Below are 18,234 nucleotides of genomic sequence, written 5' to 3' on the forward strand. Positions count from 1 at the left end.
AAGAGGAGTGGGGATAGAACACACCCCTGGGGGGCACCAGTACTTATTGATCTGGTTAGGGAGAGGATGCTCCCCAGTCTCACCTGCTGCTGTCGGTCCGTCAGGAAGCTGTTGATCCATTGACAGGTGGAGGCTGGGACTTTGAGCTGGGTGAGCTTCTGGTGGAGGATGTATGTTATGATGGTGTTGAAGACCGAGCTGAAGTCTATAAACAGGATCCTGGCGTCCCTGGACGGTTGAGGTGTTGCAGGCTGAAATGTAGACCTAAATTGACAGCATCATCTGCCGACCTGTTTGCTCAGTAAGCAAACTGCAGGGGGTCCAGCAGGAGGGGATTTCTTTCAGGTGCTTCAAAACCAGCCGCTCAGAGGACTTCGTGACCACAGACGTCAGGGCTACAGGCCTGTTGTCATTTAATCCTAGGATGGTGGGTTTCTTGGGCACCGGGATGATGGTGGATCGTTTGAGGCAGGAAGTGACCTCACACGTCTCCAGTGACTTGTTGAAGATCCGAGTGAAGATCGTAGCGAGTTGATTTGCACAGGCTTTCAGGCACGATGGGAAGACGTTATCAGGTCCTCCAGCTTTCTTTGTTTTCATGTGCTGAAAGAGCCTATTTACATCTTCCTCTGAGATCTTTAGTGGAGGGACTTAATTTAGTGTCATATGTTTAGAGGCAGAGTATTTAACTTTTTAATGTTAGAGATGCTACAAAGTGAAGCACAGAATGTTTAAGGAACCAAATCAACATCTAAAATTAGAGCACAAGAATGTTAATGCCAAAGAACCATTTTTCACAGATCCATCAGTCATGCTGGATTTTGAGTAATATGAAAATGTATCTGCTCAGCAGGTCTTAAAAAACTACAGTGCCTTTGCATTGGTTGAGGTTATTTACATATAAGAAAAATAGAAGAAATGGACACTACATATTGTCTATTTCAAAATATTTTTATTTCACTTTCAATACTAACTTTATTTAATACTGAGTAATTGCTAAGTCAGTTAGGATCACCAAAATATTTATATTTCATAAATGCCTGAGGGGTTTTTCTATATTATTTATTGTTACTTTTTCTTAGTCCTCAATATTACTGCCTTTTAAACTGTATGACCTCAGCAGGACATTTTGGGGTATCACGCTACAAGCTTTTCAGAGTGGTTTACTAGAATTTTGACCCATAACACCTGACAGAACTGGTACATTGACTTCCTTGCTCACACACACATTTTCATTTGTGTGGGACTGTGATCAAAGTTTTGTGATGGTCACTCCAAAATATTGACTTGTCATCAAGTAATTTTGTTACTAATTCACAGGGAGGCGAATTAGTAACAAGATGTACAAGAAAAAGCTTTGATATTTTCTAATGTTGAAAGGTTGTAAATTTGTATGAAAAAATGATAATTTTTCATGATTAAAGGTAGAAATTTAGGATATTAAAACTAAGAATATAAAGTCAGAATATTGCATGAAAAAAACTCAATGAGGTCATAAAGTCAGACATTTGCGACAAAAAATGTCAGAAGTCTTCTAGGATTGAAGTTGTAAGTTTAGGAGATGTGCATCTAGATATTTTCCATACTCTAAGGGATCATTTTCTGTATGAGAACAATATCTCCCTGGTGCAGACTTACCATGAGCAGGAAAAGATGTTACTTTTGGTCTGTGGTATACACGCTTCAGACAGTGAAGAAGAAGCTGCAACCTGACTGCATCAAGTCTGCACTCAGGAGATGTCAATCTGATACAGGAAGAGAGCCTGCACTTTTTGACGTCAGAGAGTATCCGAGTTTTTTCTTGTAAATAAGTTAAATTAATGTTGAGTTTTTTTTCCCCTCCATGGTCAAGTTATTTAATTTTCTTTTATCTATAATGGCCCTGATACTGTTGTATAGAAAAGCTGTGACAACTCAGTCCAAATCTAGGTCTATAAAATTAAATCTGACTTTATCTTTACGATTCTGCTTATTTGCAGCAAATAATTATGTCAAACATGTCAAATGTTCTCATTCTTAAAAAAAACTGAAATGTAAAAATAATCAAGTCCCCTATCCTGGTGGGATGCTCTTGAAATACTTTTGCCACTTGGTCACAACAAATTGCAGGGTACCTACATTTTCTTCCCAGAGTCTCATCACATTCTTTGATATAAAAATGTGCATCTTCTTTACAAAATTGCAGATGTGGAAAGTTTACCTGCTGTTGTCAATTGTGTCAGTAAAATGCCAGCATTTAGACATGCTTCCTGATTTTTGTGTGATTGATTATTGTTTCTTTTGCATTCCTGCTCTCATTTGAGTTCTGAAAGTTTGTGTGTCATTTTTTACAAAACCTTTAAAATTGTTGCTGATTTTAAAGTCATTTTTTGATTGTCATGTTCTTTTTGTCAAAAAACATGTTGTTCATTCTAAATTAAAAGCCATTGGGTTCTGTGCACATATTTACTAGCGGGGCACCTGTACTTTTACATTTTTTGTCCTCAATCGTGTCAACAGCAGAGAAGACTTTCAATGAATATGACTTCAAACAGTGTTTAAACATCACTGTTATGGCTGTTGTGACTATAACTCCTTCATTAGGTCCCAATCTCTGTTATTGACCTGCAGAAGATGAATTATCCACTGGTGAAAAAATCAAAGGGTTTGAAATGGTAAATGGTATACTACAGTGGCCTATAGAGGAAATCTATATTACAAATTGCCTTAGTATGCAGAAGTTGAACCTCAGATCACTCTGGTTTTATGTCTTTCTAAGCACAGAGTTTGCGTGTGGTGTTTTTTTTACATACAGCTCTCTTGTGTTTTAGAAGGATTTTGTCTTATTTCTGGTCCCAAGAAAAGTTGCATGTTATTTTTTAGGTTTGCACATGGATGCGTGCCACTAATCACATGCAGACACAGAAAAACATGCAAACTTCTGTATGATCTGTCAGTACTGTCCCTCTGCATGAGTCCAGTTCAAATACAAAATATACATAAGACATGTTTTCTCTGACTGATCATATCACACCCCTCTCCTCCTCCCCGACTCTCACTGTGCCACACACACTCACACAATCCTAATCATTAGTGTGTTTATCTCTATTTATTTTGATTGGGCAAACGGTATAATGAGAATTTTTCAAATAGCAAAAGTTTATGAGCAGGTTTTTTAAACTTGTTTTAGTTGCCCAAACACACAACTACTGATGTGATCCCACAATGACTCAATTCTAATCACTCTCAAGTCAGTAGGGTGTTAGAAAGGCAAATGGGGTCTTTGAGAAATACAAAATAAAAACAGTTTAATAAAATAAATCCCCAAACACTTTACTTTTCCTAGTGTGTGGAAGTTGGAATGAAAGTCAAATGTATCTACTTGTGCTTTTTCTATTTTCCTCAAAACTATTGCACAGAGGATGCCAAAAAACTGTGCTATCAATTTTACTTTAGTTGAACATCTTCACTTGCAAAAGCGCGCTGAGCAACAAGGGTTTTCTACATTTTGTTTCTACACAGTGCACAATAATGCATTATTAGTCTCAAATTGTCTCATATTGTACATACTTTCATTCAAGGTTGTGACAGATTATACTCTATAGTGAATGTGTGACTGAACATAACACTACAATGTATAAAAAACAAAAAGTAAGTGATAACAAAGATGCTCCTTTATTGGTTAATTTCAGGGATATTTTCAAAGTACAGCTTTCAGTGCCACTTCTCTTTGCAAATCAAAATTTATTTTACCTTTATGATTTTCATTCTTGATTTGTTGTGATAAAACTACATATCACATGTTGTTCAGGGTACTGTATTCTATTTGATTTGTAATTTGTCGGATTTTCTAAGATAATGCTAAAAACCAAATAAAAGAAATAAATCATACCAAAACTGTGAGGATTAAATTAAAAAAAGCATTCTAAAGAGCAAACAAATATAAATGTACTTACTTTGTATAACTTATTGCATATGAAGCTGTCTGCAGTCACATTGCCAGTACTTTCATTTTTGAGATTTTTTGCAGAGGTAATAGTCATTCTTTGATATTAGACTCTGTACCTGCTCTGAGGCTCCTTTTAATGAAATGAAATACATTATAAAAGGTCAAGTTAGCCTTGGATCATATGTGAAGGAAGGTGGACAAATTTGTTCTGTTGATGAAACAATAGAACTGCTACAACTGTGACTGATTAAACACCTTGTGTCTTTTTAGCACATGCATAAGCCACCCCACTCAGTTCATTAAGCTGCTGTTGTGTAATCTATTTGAAAACTGGGACAGAAAGTCAATTAAACAAACAAATCATGTTGTCTTTATTATTCTGTCTGTCCTTTTTAACTATAACACACTGTTTCTTCTGAAAAGGAGACAGTTTAATTTAGTCAGAATGGAAGCTATGAAACAATCGTTTTGGAAAGGTATTTTTCCCTCTTTTCTATTCCGCTTAGTTTTGTTTTCTGTGTAATATGTTGTATTAATCACACATCTTGCTGTACAAATGCTAAATTATTTCCTGATATTTCTTTCCAAAGCTAATATATATTATTTAATATATGTTTAAGTGTGTTTGCTTCATATATTACGCCTGTCTTTACAGAGTTATTTGTAAAAGTAAGGGAAAAGTTATATCTATTCAGTATCATTATCTCACATTAAGAATTACTCTAATTTAGTCTAATTTCTGCTCAGTACCATTTTCATACTAAAAACACAGACTGCCAATAAATGAAAGATGTAGCCTCTGGGCCTAAATCATAGTTACCTGTTGGCATTTTGTTTTATGTGCAACACAGTTAACTTAAAAGAAGTAATAGAAATTATAAGGTTTTACAATATTACAGCTCAAAACAGAGAGAGTTTGTTATAACACTTTTAAACCTGGGAGGTGGAAGAAATAGTTTTAAGGATGTTAGGCTAAAAGGTTCTACATCCCCCACAATTTTTTCAACCCTGTTTAAGGTGCGTAAAAAGATTTAAAATAATTTGTTGAAGTACTGTAATCTTGCTCTCAAACATGTTGCTGCAGTCTTAATGGTGATCTTTTGAGATATTGTTTTAGTTAATTTACCATTGTCCTCAATATGCATATAGAGGGGATATTGCCTCAGCTCCAGTTTTTTTTGTAAATTAACTGAATCTACCTATTGCTTTGGCTGTAGATATGGATCAGTTTTTGTTGCAGCCATTTCTTGACTTATTAAGATAAACACAGATTTGCCTTACCTGAATGGCATGTTCTAATATCTTTCTGATTTTGAAAGGTGGCTGGGAAGTAAAGGGTGTCTGTGTCACTCCCTTTTAACCACAGGGCAGAGACTGACACTAAGATTCAAAAACAATTACTTCGGCTTTGACATAGATCCACACTCTAAGGTAGGGGTGTCAAACACTAGTCCTTGAGGGCCGGTGTCCTGTAATGTTTTGATGTGTCCTAAGTCCAAAACACCAGAATCAAATGATTGAATTACCTCCTCATGCACTCAAGTTCTACAGAGTCCTGCTAATGACCTTTTTATGTGATTCAGGTGTGTTGACAGAGACACATCTAAAAGTTGGAGGACTGAAGTTTGATACCAGTGTTTTAAAGACTCTAACTCGAGTCATTCTGAAGGTCTAGCACCTCAGTTGCAAAAACAAACTTTAAATCACATAACCAAGAGTGAATATAAGCCTGAAGGTGTAAATTATTTAAGAAAATGACTGACAGTTATGGCAAGATGACGTATGTTATGTAGGAGCTCTCTATAATGTTTCTTGACAGCACATGGGTCATGGTTTGAGTGAGTGGCTGTGTTTGTTTGCCTGTTACCTGAGTTGTAGATCTTCCACCTCAGAGGTAGTCTGGGCAGAGGGTTGCAGTCGCACCTGTTGTTTGTAATCTCCTAATCCAACTTGAAGCATGTAGGGAGCTGTCTGACAGCCACTCAACGTCTTATGGTCAACCACAATGGTTAAAAATCAAGCCAAACTAACCTTCTCAAAATCTTCTTTAAGCATTTTAATGATTTTCTTGTTTCCACATTTTTCAAAGCAAAGATCCACACTATCTTTCAAAGCAACGCTCAGGTCCTCTGAAAAAGCTCTTGAATTCCTCTTCTGTTTTCACAATCATCTCCTGCAGCTCCTGCAGCTCCTTCACCCCTGAGTCCTCTGCCTGCCTGCTCCGCCCACTCACCTGCAACTCTGTATACTCCTCTCCCTGCAAAACATCCAGCACCTCACCTCCAAACCGCAGGCCTGAAAGAAATGCACATCCTGTTAAAGGGTGTGTCAGCTTTATTTACCTGAAATATTTGCTGACCATGGACATGGTTTATACAGAACCGATTCATATTTGCTGTAGACTTCATTACAAAAACACATCTGGTTCTTCAAATTAAAAGCGTTCCCTGGTTGATTTATATTAAAATTCGACCTGAACTGGTCGTAACCTATTTCAGCCATTTATCTTTGACCATATATTTGTTTTTTTATTTCAATGAGTTGCATATTATTCTTGATCATTTTTAAAATAGGTCCGAACAGGTAATAACAGATTTGTTTTACATGTTGAGTTTTCTGAAAAAGTTAAAGAATTAATTGTTCATGTGTTGAATTGGGCCTGAGAAAAAACTGCCCAGGATTTATATTCATGACCTACAGCGATGAGGTGTTTTCCAAAGACTAGACGGAATGCATCCGGTTAAAAATTTTATTTTAAGTTATTAGAAACTTGTGACTTCACTTGGACTTAAGGTGAAAGATTTGAGACTTGACTTGTACTTGGACAAATTGACTTATGAAGATCAATGGACTACGAATAATTACTAATTAAATGCTCTCCAGAATTCTGAAAAAAAGGTATCTGTTTTCGTAATCAATAAATGTAATATGTTCAGATAAAGGTATGCTTTTTCTCATTTGTTTTCAGTGGGAGATAATGTTGTTACAATAAAAGATTAATTTACTGTAAGGTGTTTTACACATCTTTAGCAAGAGTGCCCATAAATGTAGAGTGTGGTGTAAGTAAAGCTAAAGATTAGAGTTAAACTGATCATGTTGTAATTACAACTTAATATTGCATAGAGTTGCAAACATAATATTTTCAACACGCCGTGTTACATGTTGAACAGTCAAGCTTTAACTACATACTTTTGGGTGGAGTTACTTTATGAATGACAGTTACCACTACTTTGTGGGGAGTACATACAGTGTTTTCTCCTCTCTCATCAGATTCTTCCCTCTTTTCTAAGATGAAATATACATATGAAACAAATGCATATAACAACTATCACAATAGCAGCGCACAAAAACACGGGAAGCTTTATATTGTTTGCCTTTATCTTTTACTTTTTTTACGGTTAACAGTGCCAAAGTGAATACCATTAAATCAAAAATACATCTTAGCTTTGTATTCATAAAGATTCCATAAATAAATAGTTTTTGTATGCTTCACAACATTCAGCTTATTTTGTTTCAGACACCTGTATGCATTAAAATGATCCCTCCTACTGTAGATGAGGAGCTTCATCTTGCTGAGAAGTGAAATCAAAACTGATAAGACCGCCGTGTTGATGCACACTAGATGCAAGATAGGGTATTTCAGTAATGGCAGCTACTGATAAACAACCCAGCAGCATGCGTAGGAGAGAGTGTGATGAAAGGACTCAGGCAAAGGAGTTAGGCCATGCCGCAGCAGACGAAGGTAATTAAAGAAGCCATCATCAGCATCATTAATATGCTAGATCTGCTGAGGCCCACTGACTAGTCTAATGGAGAACATGTCATCATCGTCACCATTAGGGAGAGTAGGACACACACAAACACAAGCACACACAGTCTTAATGTTGGGTCACGCCATGATTACCACCATTAAACCCAGAGTGAGAAGGCCTGCTTAGGAAGCTGGATTCTCTTTTGCTACCATACACACATATTCACACACACACACACATGCTTAAAGATCTTTAATTCAGACCATGTGAGTGATAAGCATCCATATTTAAGTGATGTCAGGCCTGTTGGGTCTTTTAATTAGACAGAATGAATGAATGTTTTATAAAAACGTGTTTAACAATAAATGTGTTCATTAATTTGATGAGAGGATGTGGCTCTGATGAGCTGAGTGCAACAGAGTAATGGCCTCGTATTTGACACTGGTGGTTTGATAGTTGGATACGCAACAACTGAACTACGTGTTTCTGATTTCATCCTCATTTTCATGTCCTTCACTTTATACAGAAGAATCAGCTTTGACTGATGATTCCCCCATTAACCTTGTCAGTTTTTTTCTGTTTTAGTGAAACGTGCTTTTGTTTTGTTGAAAAGTGCGAGTAAATGCAATGTGAAAACCGTCTGCTGTTCATAGAAATCTATTACCTCCAAAGGGCCTCATTCACGTGTATAAGTTATAACTGTTAGTACTGAGTCTTTAGAGATGTTGACTAGACACATTATGCTTATCTTGATTCATAAAATATATAAATATTTGAAATCCCTCCCCAGCATTGCCATACTCAACCCATATTCAGTAGCATAAAACCAAAAGTACAAGACGTATCACTAAACTTGATTATAAATATATTTTGCCATACCTTTTAGCCCCTCATCATCTCCTAAAATATTTTTTCAACAAAACCCATCTAAATTTTAAGCAGGTATGCTACCTCAGTACCCCCCATCCCATTCCAGTCCACCCTCTTTGTCCCGTTCCCTTTTTTTTTTCTAAATGTCCCTCTTAAACACCCCTCTTTCTCACACCCCCTTTCACTGCCTCCCTGACACTGGTGAAAACAGAGTGATGATGTGTAATTTAGTCCTAATCACAACATCAGACTTGTGCCACGATTTACATCCCTACACCAGCCGAGCCAGTCACAGAGTCAGGAGGGAGATGTTAATGTGAGACCGCAGGTAATTACTGTCATTACAGCTTGCTGCCAGTCTGGCTGGAGTGTGTGTGTGTGTGCGTGTGTGTGTGTGTGTGTGTGTGTGTGTGTGTGTGTGTGTGTGTGTGTGTGTGTGTGTGTGTGTGTGTGTGTGTGTGTGCTGCTGATGATGATGATGTGTGGAAATGTCTGATAAGAGTGGGTGCTATTTTTTTTTAATCTTTTTAAATTGTTTGACTTGATACGTTTTTACATGTTTGTGTATCCAGATGTGTTAGATTCTCAACTTAAGTCCCAAACTGAAGATACATCTTTTTAGAGAAAACAGAAACACATCAGTCTTAGCCAGGGATCGGCAGTATTTATTCTGTTGCTTATAAATGTAATTACAATTGATGCTCTGACTCGGTTCATCCCTGCTGACTAAATGATTTTCTGGATGTAATTTCATTGTTTTCACAGATTTTTGCCACTACAAATTTGCTAAACTGCAACCCTTTCTGTAACCTAAATGTAATTTAAAATGTAATATTCTTTTACAGTCTTACACAATTTGAATTATTAGACGTCGACGTCATTTTTACAACTTAATCTCACACCTAATGACTACTGTCTTCTTGAATAGCAAGTACATCATTTAACATTACTCTGAAATATTGTGGGGATATACAAGTAACCTTATGTTCATTAAAATCCTTATATCTCATTAGACTACTGCATATCTGCCTTTTGTTTCAATGGTGCTGGAAGAAGTGATGCATTAGGAAGATACACTCTGACATCGCCTTGCTCTGCATTTGACTCCCTGAAAACCAGCCTTGTGCAGAAACTGTTGGCTCTGTAAAATCAGGACTGAAAATCTAATTGTTTAACACAGATTTTGATCAGAGTCTTCCTGATGAAGTGTTTGACTTCTGAGTGATTGAAGTGAAAGAGTTATATTTTTTTGGGGGGGGGGGGGCATTTTAACATTTATTTCTTTTTTATGAAATGCATAAAGGTTTTGTTATTTTAATGTTTTTCCTTTAATTTGTATGTAAAACCCTTTGGATTGCCCGGTGTATGAATGGTGCTATATAAACAAATTTGCCTGGGCTTGACACTGCAACATTCAGAGTTTTATAACCAGGTTAGCCAGGGTGCAATTGATTGTTTTGACTTGTAGAAAAATCCGATGCAGTGCCATGTACTACACATGTACCATTTTCATAGAATTGAAGACATTGTGACTTACATATTGCACCAATGACCCGGTGATAGCATTACATTCACCTTAACATTAAGATTTACCCCGATGGCATGTCAGATGCTTGAAACTAGAAGTGAGACTGCTGGTTTTCCCTTCTTTGAAATGTATTTGGGTAATAATGTTTTCTGATCACTTTGAGGCACTCATACAGCAATGAAACTTCATTCCCAGACAGTCCGATGATCCTTAAAATAAAAAAAAAACTAATAATATAATATGAGACATCACAGCGAAGTAAGGTACCCCGTCCTGAGAAAACAGAACACTGTAAATTTCACACCCTTGATCCCAAAACAAATCCAGTATTCAGAAGAGGAACCCATCAAAACAAGGGCATACATGAAAAAGATAGTGGACAGTGTGACAGCACATTTTGTCTGCCGGTAGTATCACCTGTAACACCTCTATCAGGTTTGTACTCTTTAGCAATACTTTGGTGAACATTATGTTAGACATTTGTATTTCAGGAAAACATAAAATATATTTGAAAAGGACTGAATTTTTGGACAGCTCTCCTCTCCATGCCGCCACTCCACACATACACACCCATGTATAACAGCCTGCATTTCAATTCGTATTTGAATTCACATAATAATCCCTACTGGTTGCCTATATTTTAGGTAGTTCAGACATTTACATCTGGCTGCTTTCAGACAAATTTAGGGAATTCTGTTTTTTATTTATCATGTAGTTGTCATTCCTTTAATATCTGTGTGCTTTTTCCCTATCTGGGAAACAATTTTGATATTTGTGTAAAATAAAATACAAAAACAGATGTGTACAGACATTCACAATTATCTGACGACAGCAGTTGGTATTTTGACATTTTCGGGTATTTATTTGACATTTTTATGTGCTTAAATTATGGCCCACATGTTGGAAAGTTTTTTTCCATGTTTGTCCAAGCCTTTGTGGAAAGGTGGTATGCTATATCAAGGTGTTCCTATGGTGATAAGGGTAATATGTCAGGGCCCCTAGAGTTTAGGCCTGGAAAGGTCCTGACTGATAAGCAGAATGAAAAAGTCAGCAGTTTGGCCATTGCCATCCAGTTGCTGTTTTTACCCCCTACCCATCTTTTTCATTTCTCCAATCTCATCTTCTGCTCTTTCCCATCCTCCATCTTTCCTCTCCCCCCTGCTGAATACCTCACCTTGCTATTTATACCTGTGTCTGCAAATGCCATCTCTTTCATCCTCCATTATTCTCCATTTACCCAATTTCTCCTAATGTTTCTATTATAGCTTGTTTTTGACATTTATATCCACATTTTCTTCACCTTCCCATTATTAGAGCCTCACTTACTCCCCCTTTTACCTTCCTTTAATTACACCTTTGGCCCTTTCAACTCACATTTAATGCTGAATATGATTTGTACGCATGCATAGAGAGGGAGAGTGAAACTTTCTGTTACAAAAATTGTTACAAAAAGTTTTGTGCAATCATTGTTAATATTTTCCTCTTACAAAGAACACTTTTTAAGGTAAAAACAATTTGCATCTCCTCTTTTTTTCTTCCATTTCATTCCTATGTGTGCCCACTTTGTCTGTAAACAAACACTTATATACCCATTTACTCTAACCATTGTATATAGTTTATTTTTATTTATTGTGAAGCATTTTAATGAATTATGGAGATATAACATCACAGAAAATTGTTAGATTTATTATTATTATGTGTAATTCAGTTCACTTGTGTGTAAACTTTGTATTATACCCTCTTCTCATATGTTTTGGTTCGAATGCCAGCCCACACCTTTAAAATAGGAATGACTATGAAAACTTAACAAATCAAAGTAACTTCAAATGATGGAAGATATATTTTATTGGAGCCATAAAACCACATTTAATTATAATTGAGCATGAGTAGATATAATATGGCAGTTTTGAAAGTGGTTAACTAGTTTTGACAAATGTTCACAGGTGGATAACTGCATAAAGTACGAACATTTAATCCTTTAATCACACAGAAAGAACTCATAAAAGTTAATAACTGATTTTTCAGATAGTTTTGAGTTTCACCCATATTCTCTTGTAGTTTATCTCTCTCAACATACATTCCTTACATTGTCTTTTTTGTGTTTTGCAAAAGACTGTAAAAGACTTTGTACAGTATTAGCTTTAAGAAATCTTCCTGTGAGAGCCTGATGGCCGAAATCGAAGCTCAAAACAGGGTGCTGCTTATTGTTAGTGAAGAGAAGTAGCAAGGATTTATTTGGAAAAAAGTTCATGAGCACGGCGCATGGTGTAACAGTAGTGTGCAATCCATATACAGAGGTTTCAGTTCTCTATGCATGCCTGATTTGATTCCTGATCCCGGAGACCTATTCTGCTTGTATTCACCCTCTCTCCAATTCACTTCCTGTCTGCCTAGTGGCATTTAACAAAAAAAGAGCCAATAGTGCCACAAAAAGTAAATGTAAAAAAAAAAAGAAAATGCGTTCATATCGGAAGTATTTTTCAAAATTTGCTAAAGTGTGACCATGTGTGTTTTTTATGGTTAAGCTGATATATTTCCACCTGGCAGTCTGTATCCTTACAGAGACAAAGCCATGACATAATTTCTCTTTCCTGGCATCACTATAGTTGAAGCATCTTAATTTCCTTGCACAATGTCATAGATCTCTCATCTGTGGTGATGATGGGAACAGAATCCTGACAGTGGGTCCCTCTTCTGTCTCAGCTTAGGATCTGTGTACCTGGTTATACAGTACCTCACAAAAGCATTCATACGCAATAAACGTTTCTATATTTTGTCATGTTACAAACAGAAACTTCTGTATGTATTATTCAGATTTTATGTTGTAAACCAACACAAAGTAATGCATGATTGTGAAGTGGGAGAAAACGGAAACAGGGTTTTCAACATTTTTACAATTAAATCTCTAAGAGGTATGGTGTGCATTTGTATTCAGTCACCCTTACTCTCACACCTCTAAACAATCAGTAATTAGTAAATATTGGTTACCTGTGTGCAGTTTATTCCCGCAAACTTACAGGCAGAGTAAGGAGAGCATTAATAAGGGAAGCAGGCAAAACTACAGTTGTAACTCTGGAGCAGCTGCAAAGTTTAACAGCTCACATGGAACAGATCAGAGCATGGGATTTGTTAACAGGCAACTATTAGTTGTACACTCCAACAATCTGACCTTGATAGAAGAGTTGTAAGAGGAAAACTATTGTTGAAAGTAAGCCATAAGAAGTTCAGTTTTCTGTGTGCCACAAACCTTGTAGGGGGCATGGAAAATATGTTAAAGAAGTTGCTCAGAAGTTGCTCATAGTTGATGGGGAACGTAAATGGAGCTAAATATAGTGCCATCCTGGAACGAAACCTGAGAATGGGGAAGGCAAAGTAAGAAAAATGGCTTGGATCAAAGCATAGTAATGTTGGGGTCAACCATTTTGGTCAGACAGACCGACTAGGCTGTACAGTTCAACATGCACAGCTCAACAGGCATTGCACCTGGGATTATGAAACCCATGGAAACCAAACTTTTCATTGCCATTTCCAGCATGTCTCATGGGACAACAGAGGCGCATATCTGGACAGACAAAAGCTTGCAGGCGAACTTTTCCTCCACATGGCCATTCCCGGAAGAGCTTGAAAGCTGGAAATCTGTCTGACACAAGAAGGTCAGAAGATTCATAACCGATCGAAGACCCCACCGACACTCCAGCGCAGGTGAAAACCGACAGAGGTTTGTTGCCAAGGAGATGAGTTTTCCTCCTTGTTGATTTGGTCGACTGCAATGGTTCCTCATATTTACCGTTTTAGACGGATGAGAAGTTTACCGGTTTTGAGTTGATCATGGACGCGTGCCACTCTGGTCCCTCCTCCTCGTTTTTCTTCAGACCTATGACCCATCCTCAAACTGGTGAAGAGAAGAAGCCAACGACAAAATAATGTTTTCTTTATATATTAAAACAGATAGGTGTATTTAGAGGCCTGGGCAGGGTGAGACATAATTTAAGGTGATTTAGAATCACCAGTAGTTAATCCAAGGTATTAACTTGTTGCATGCAGTACTGTTTGAAGTGTTTATGCTGAGCTGTTTGATTTGCTGTGCGGCCGAATTGCGGAGCGCGGATGCGATCTGCAAGGTGTCTGTTCATGTTTTTGTCCTGCTGATCCCAAATCAGCCAGGAGTTAGAAGTTGGACTTTTAAACATTTTTCATTCAAAGCAGCTGCAGTCTGGGCCTCGTGGCCTGACCACTCCTTTGTCCCAGTTTTATTACTGGAGTTTTTCCACTGAGTTCCTGCCTCAGAGATTTATGATCCTTTGTTCGAGATTTGGCGTAATCAGCTGTTAGTGGTTAAAGTGGCTTTTTACCAGCTGATAGCCGCCATCCAGACGCATCAGCGCACCAAGAAGGCTGCTCTGTACAGTGGTTCTGCTCCACTTTCCAAGTTAACCAAAATCTAAATAACATTTTGTCCATAAAACTGCTGGTTAGATCTTCATAGACACTCAATAAGCATATATTTTCTTTTATTATTATTTTTAGAAAGTCATTTTACTCCTTTCTGTAGAATAGTGCATATTTAGTTAGGTGAAGATTTCTGGAACAGAATAGTAATGTTATGATTTGTGAGTGTTTTTGGGTTTTGTTGGTCTTATTTCACAGTTGGAGTTTTGAAACATGTTTCTGTTTATTTTTCTGGTCATGTTTTAGTCTTGTTCATGTTTTGTCAAGTTTGGTTTTTGGATCTGGTTATGCTTTAGTTTCATGTTTTTCTTTAGTTTTGTTTCTATTAGTTTGGATCCTTGGATTTTCGTTCTGCTCAAGCCATGTTTTGTTCTGCCAGTTAACTTATCCGGTTCACCTGCTCCAAGCTAATCTGTTTCCTTGCTCCACCTGGTTCACACTCCATATATACACACCTGTTAAATTATTCATTGCAGAAACATTTCAAATCATGCTCAAGTCATGCTCTCAGATCATGCTCATGTCTTGTTCAGATTATGCCATGCCTGTCTTGCCTGCCCGTTTATTGTTTTGTTCCTGCCTCTTTCTGTGAGTGAGTTTTTGTTAATTAAATTTTTTTTCCCACCGTCATGCTGCCTGCTCATCTGCATTCCGGGGTCCTCCATTTCCCAAGTCGTAACAAGTAATTGTATTGTTATATGGTCAAGAAATGTTCACATATATAAAGAGAAATGTTTGTGTTTATATCTGTGATTTATCTGTCAAAATAAGGTCAAGTCAAAGTTTCCCAAAGTATTGGCGTCTTTGGGTGGGCTCGAACCACCAACCTTTTGGTTAATGTAAGGATTATGATTATTGATTAATGAATATTTATCAAAAAACTTAGTAAAAATCATAATTCAGATTTTTTTTTTTTTCCATAAATCATTGCTTATGAATACAAATCAGAGATGTCCTCTGGTGTTGTGATTATGGGCTCAAAGACCTTAATAATTACAATTACTTAGTTATCATTAATTATTGATGTTTATTAACCGAAACCACACTAAATGTCACTGTTTAAACAGATACTTCACCGAACGGTAGGGGAACTTTCATCTTTGCGTTGTCCCGTGAGACTTGCTGAAAAGGACAATGAAAGTTTGGTTTCCACGGGTTTTATAATCCCAGGTGATGTCAGAGCTGCGACGCCTTTGGAGCTGCGTATGTCGAACTGCGCAGCCTAGTCAGTCTGTCTGATCAAAATGGATGACCCCAACAGTCATGTGATAAAATGGTGGAATCAAGGTAAAGACGTAAATTTAACATGTAATATGTGGTAAGACTTTATTGTTATTATTGTTCACAGGGACTCTCGCTGAATTTTGACTAAGCTTGAACTGCTGTGCAAAGAATATGCAACACTTTCAATGTATGTGCAAACCTGACATACAAAGACTTACAAGAAAAGGGTGGTTATATAAAGTATTGATTCAGTGGTCTTGAATACAAATGCTTGAAATACTTTCAGATTTTTTTTAGAAAATATTTTTAAATGTGATGCATGTTTTTCTTTCACTTCACAATTCCTTCACCATTCCTTCATTCCATTTGTGGTGTTCTGTTACACAAACCCCAGATAAATACAAAAAGTTCTTAGTTGCAACATGTCAAAATGGGAAAGGTTCAAGAGGTATAAAGAGGCTTTGCAAGGCACAGGATGCAATGTTGCAGATGTAACAGACGTTTTGCACATGAAACAGAGAACATATAGATATTTTCATAATCCAGTGAAGTAGGTAGCTCTTAATTTTGATCGATTTTTTTGTATTACCTCCAAATTTGAGAAATAGTCATCTACCTCATCTCCCATGAATAAAACAATAACAGCATAAGTAATTGTCCTGGAGTCTAAAAGCCCCTATAACAAAATACAGAAGTAAATACACACAGGGGTAAATGTTAAATGGGTGTTGAATTTCATTTCATGGAGGCTTTGATATGTGAGTGTGTTTGTGTGTCAGACATGTTGTCTGAAATTCTAGTTAAAGGCTTCTCTGGAAAGACAGAATTGCAAGCACCATTGCGGTTGTGTGGAATTTTTTTTGCCTGATGTGTTCACAAGAGGCTTTTGATGATAAGTGTCTGTAGTACAATGCTGCTCTGTGCATATTCTCTATTAAACTCTGTCATTGCATCTTCTTCCTTTGCTAGACTTCAGGTTGCTAATGACTCATTGAAGGTAGTGGTAGAGAGACTAAAATAAGTGGTGGATGAGAAGGGGAGACGCGGAATGCTTGGAGGTGAACAAGTGCAGGTGAAAGTGCCATAAACTACAAACTGGGAGAGTCAAAAAGAGAGTTGATCACAAACAGCATTGTTTTTCATGCTGTAATTGTTTGCAGGCCCAGAAACAAGACTGGGCCATCTGGAAAACGTGAGTCATCTGTATGCATGTTGTTTGGACGTATTGTGTAAATATAATGTTGAGAGAGTGTAGATGAAAGTGCATGTGTGTGTATTCAGCAGCTGATCAAATTTAAGCATTCACATCCAACAAAAGCATTGCCCACCATGTTTCAGTCTTTCATACACGATCTAGCTTGCACGAAGCTGACAACGATATTACAGCAGGATTGGCAAGTTGTGAATGAAACACCCCATGGGCCTAGGCCACCAGTGTGTACTTGTGTTATTATACATGTGTGTGCATGTGTATTACGTGTCTTGTTCAATCTGAATGCGTTATTCATGCTGCGCCTTTAACAATGATTACACTCCAATCAAGTGCCCATCCTCTCCTGTTTGCCACCCCTATGGCTGTCAAATAGCATTCATCAATAGAGAGGAGATATATTTATTAGGCTCATTAAGGCAATGAAAATGAGTATGACACAGATGGGATTGGGTGTAGGATGGAAGTGAGAAAGGAGAGCATGCATGTAGGGGAACGGGTGTTTGTGCGGGCACCTGCCTGAAGCAGTATTCCCCTGTGCCGCCAGTGCCCCCCCCCCCCCCGGGGTATTACTCATTAACAGCCCTCCTGAACCTCACCCATTTTGTGCATGTGCACCCTCTCATGTTGCCCCCCCACCCTCCCCTAACGAACCACCAGACTCTGTTTCCAAAACGGATCAGATTTGTTTTGACTGGGGTAGGTTCCCAGTGCTATTCAAAGCTGTCAGTCATTTTAATGATATCATTAAGGGGCTGCGACAGAAAGATGAATCGCTTTTCTTTGTCTTTCCGTCATAATTGCGAATGAGCGAGTGAGTGGGACAGAGAGTGAGGCAGTTCATATAGATGTATGAATAAGAGAAGTTTTGATTGAGCTAATATCATAACATGGAACAAGATATATAAAATCTGTGATTGAGAGCGTCCTCCATTGTGCCTCCCAATCTGTTCCCTGATTTTTCTTATCTTCTTTTTTGTTTATGAGTATTCCTAATTTATTTTATTTCATTATTATAAACCCACACAGACACTCACCCAAAATGCCATATATATGATAATCACAGATCTCTAAGAAAGTGAATGTCATGATATTTGCATGACAGGCCTATACATTCTATATGTAAATCTCATTACTCGTGGCAAAGGGTTTAACTTAACAGTGTCTAGGTTGCCATTATCACTGACAGCAATCAGCAAAATGTTGAGATTTCTTTATTGGATAGACCTTTATTAAAAAGATTTACAATGATTACCTGGTCTACTTCTCCAAA

The sequence above is a fragment of the Girardinichthys multiradiatus genome, chromosome 21 (assembly GCF_021462225.1).
Source record: "Girardinichthys multiradiatus isolate DD_20200921_A chromosome 21, DD_fGirMul_XY1, whole genome shotgun sequence".
Classification (NCBI taxonomy): domain Eukaryota; kingdom Metazoa; phylum Chordata; class Actinopteri; order Cyprinodontiformes; family Goodeidae; genus Girardinichthys; species Girardinichthys multiradiatus.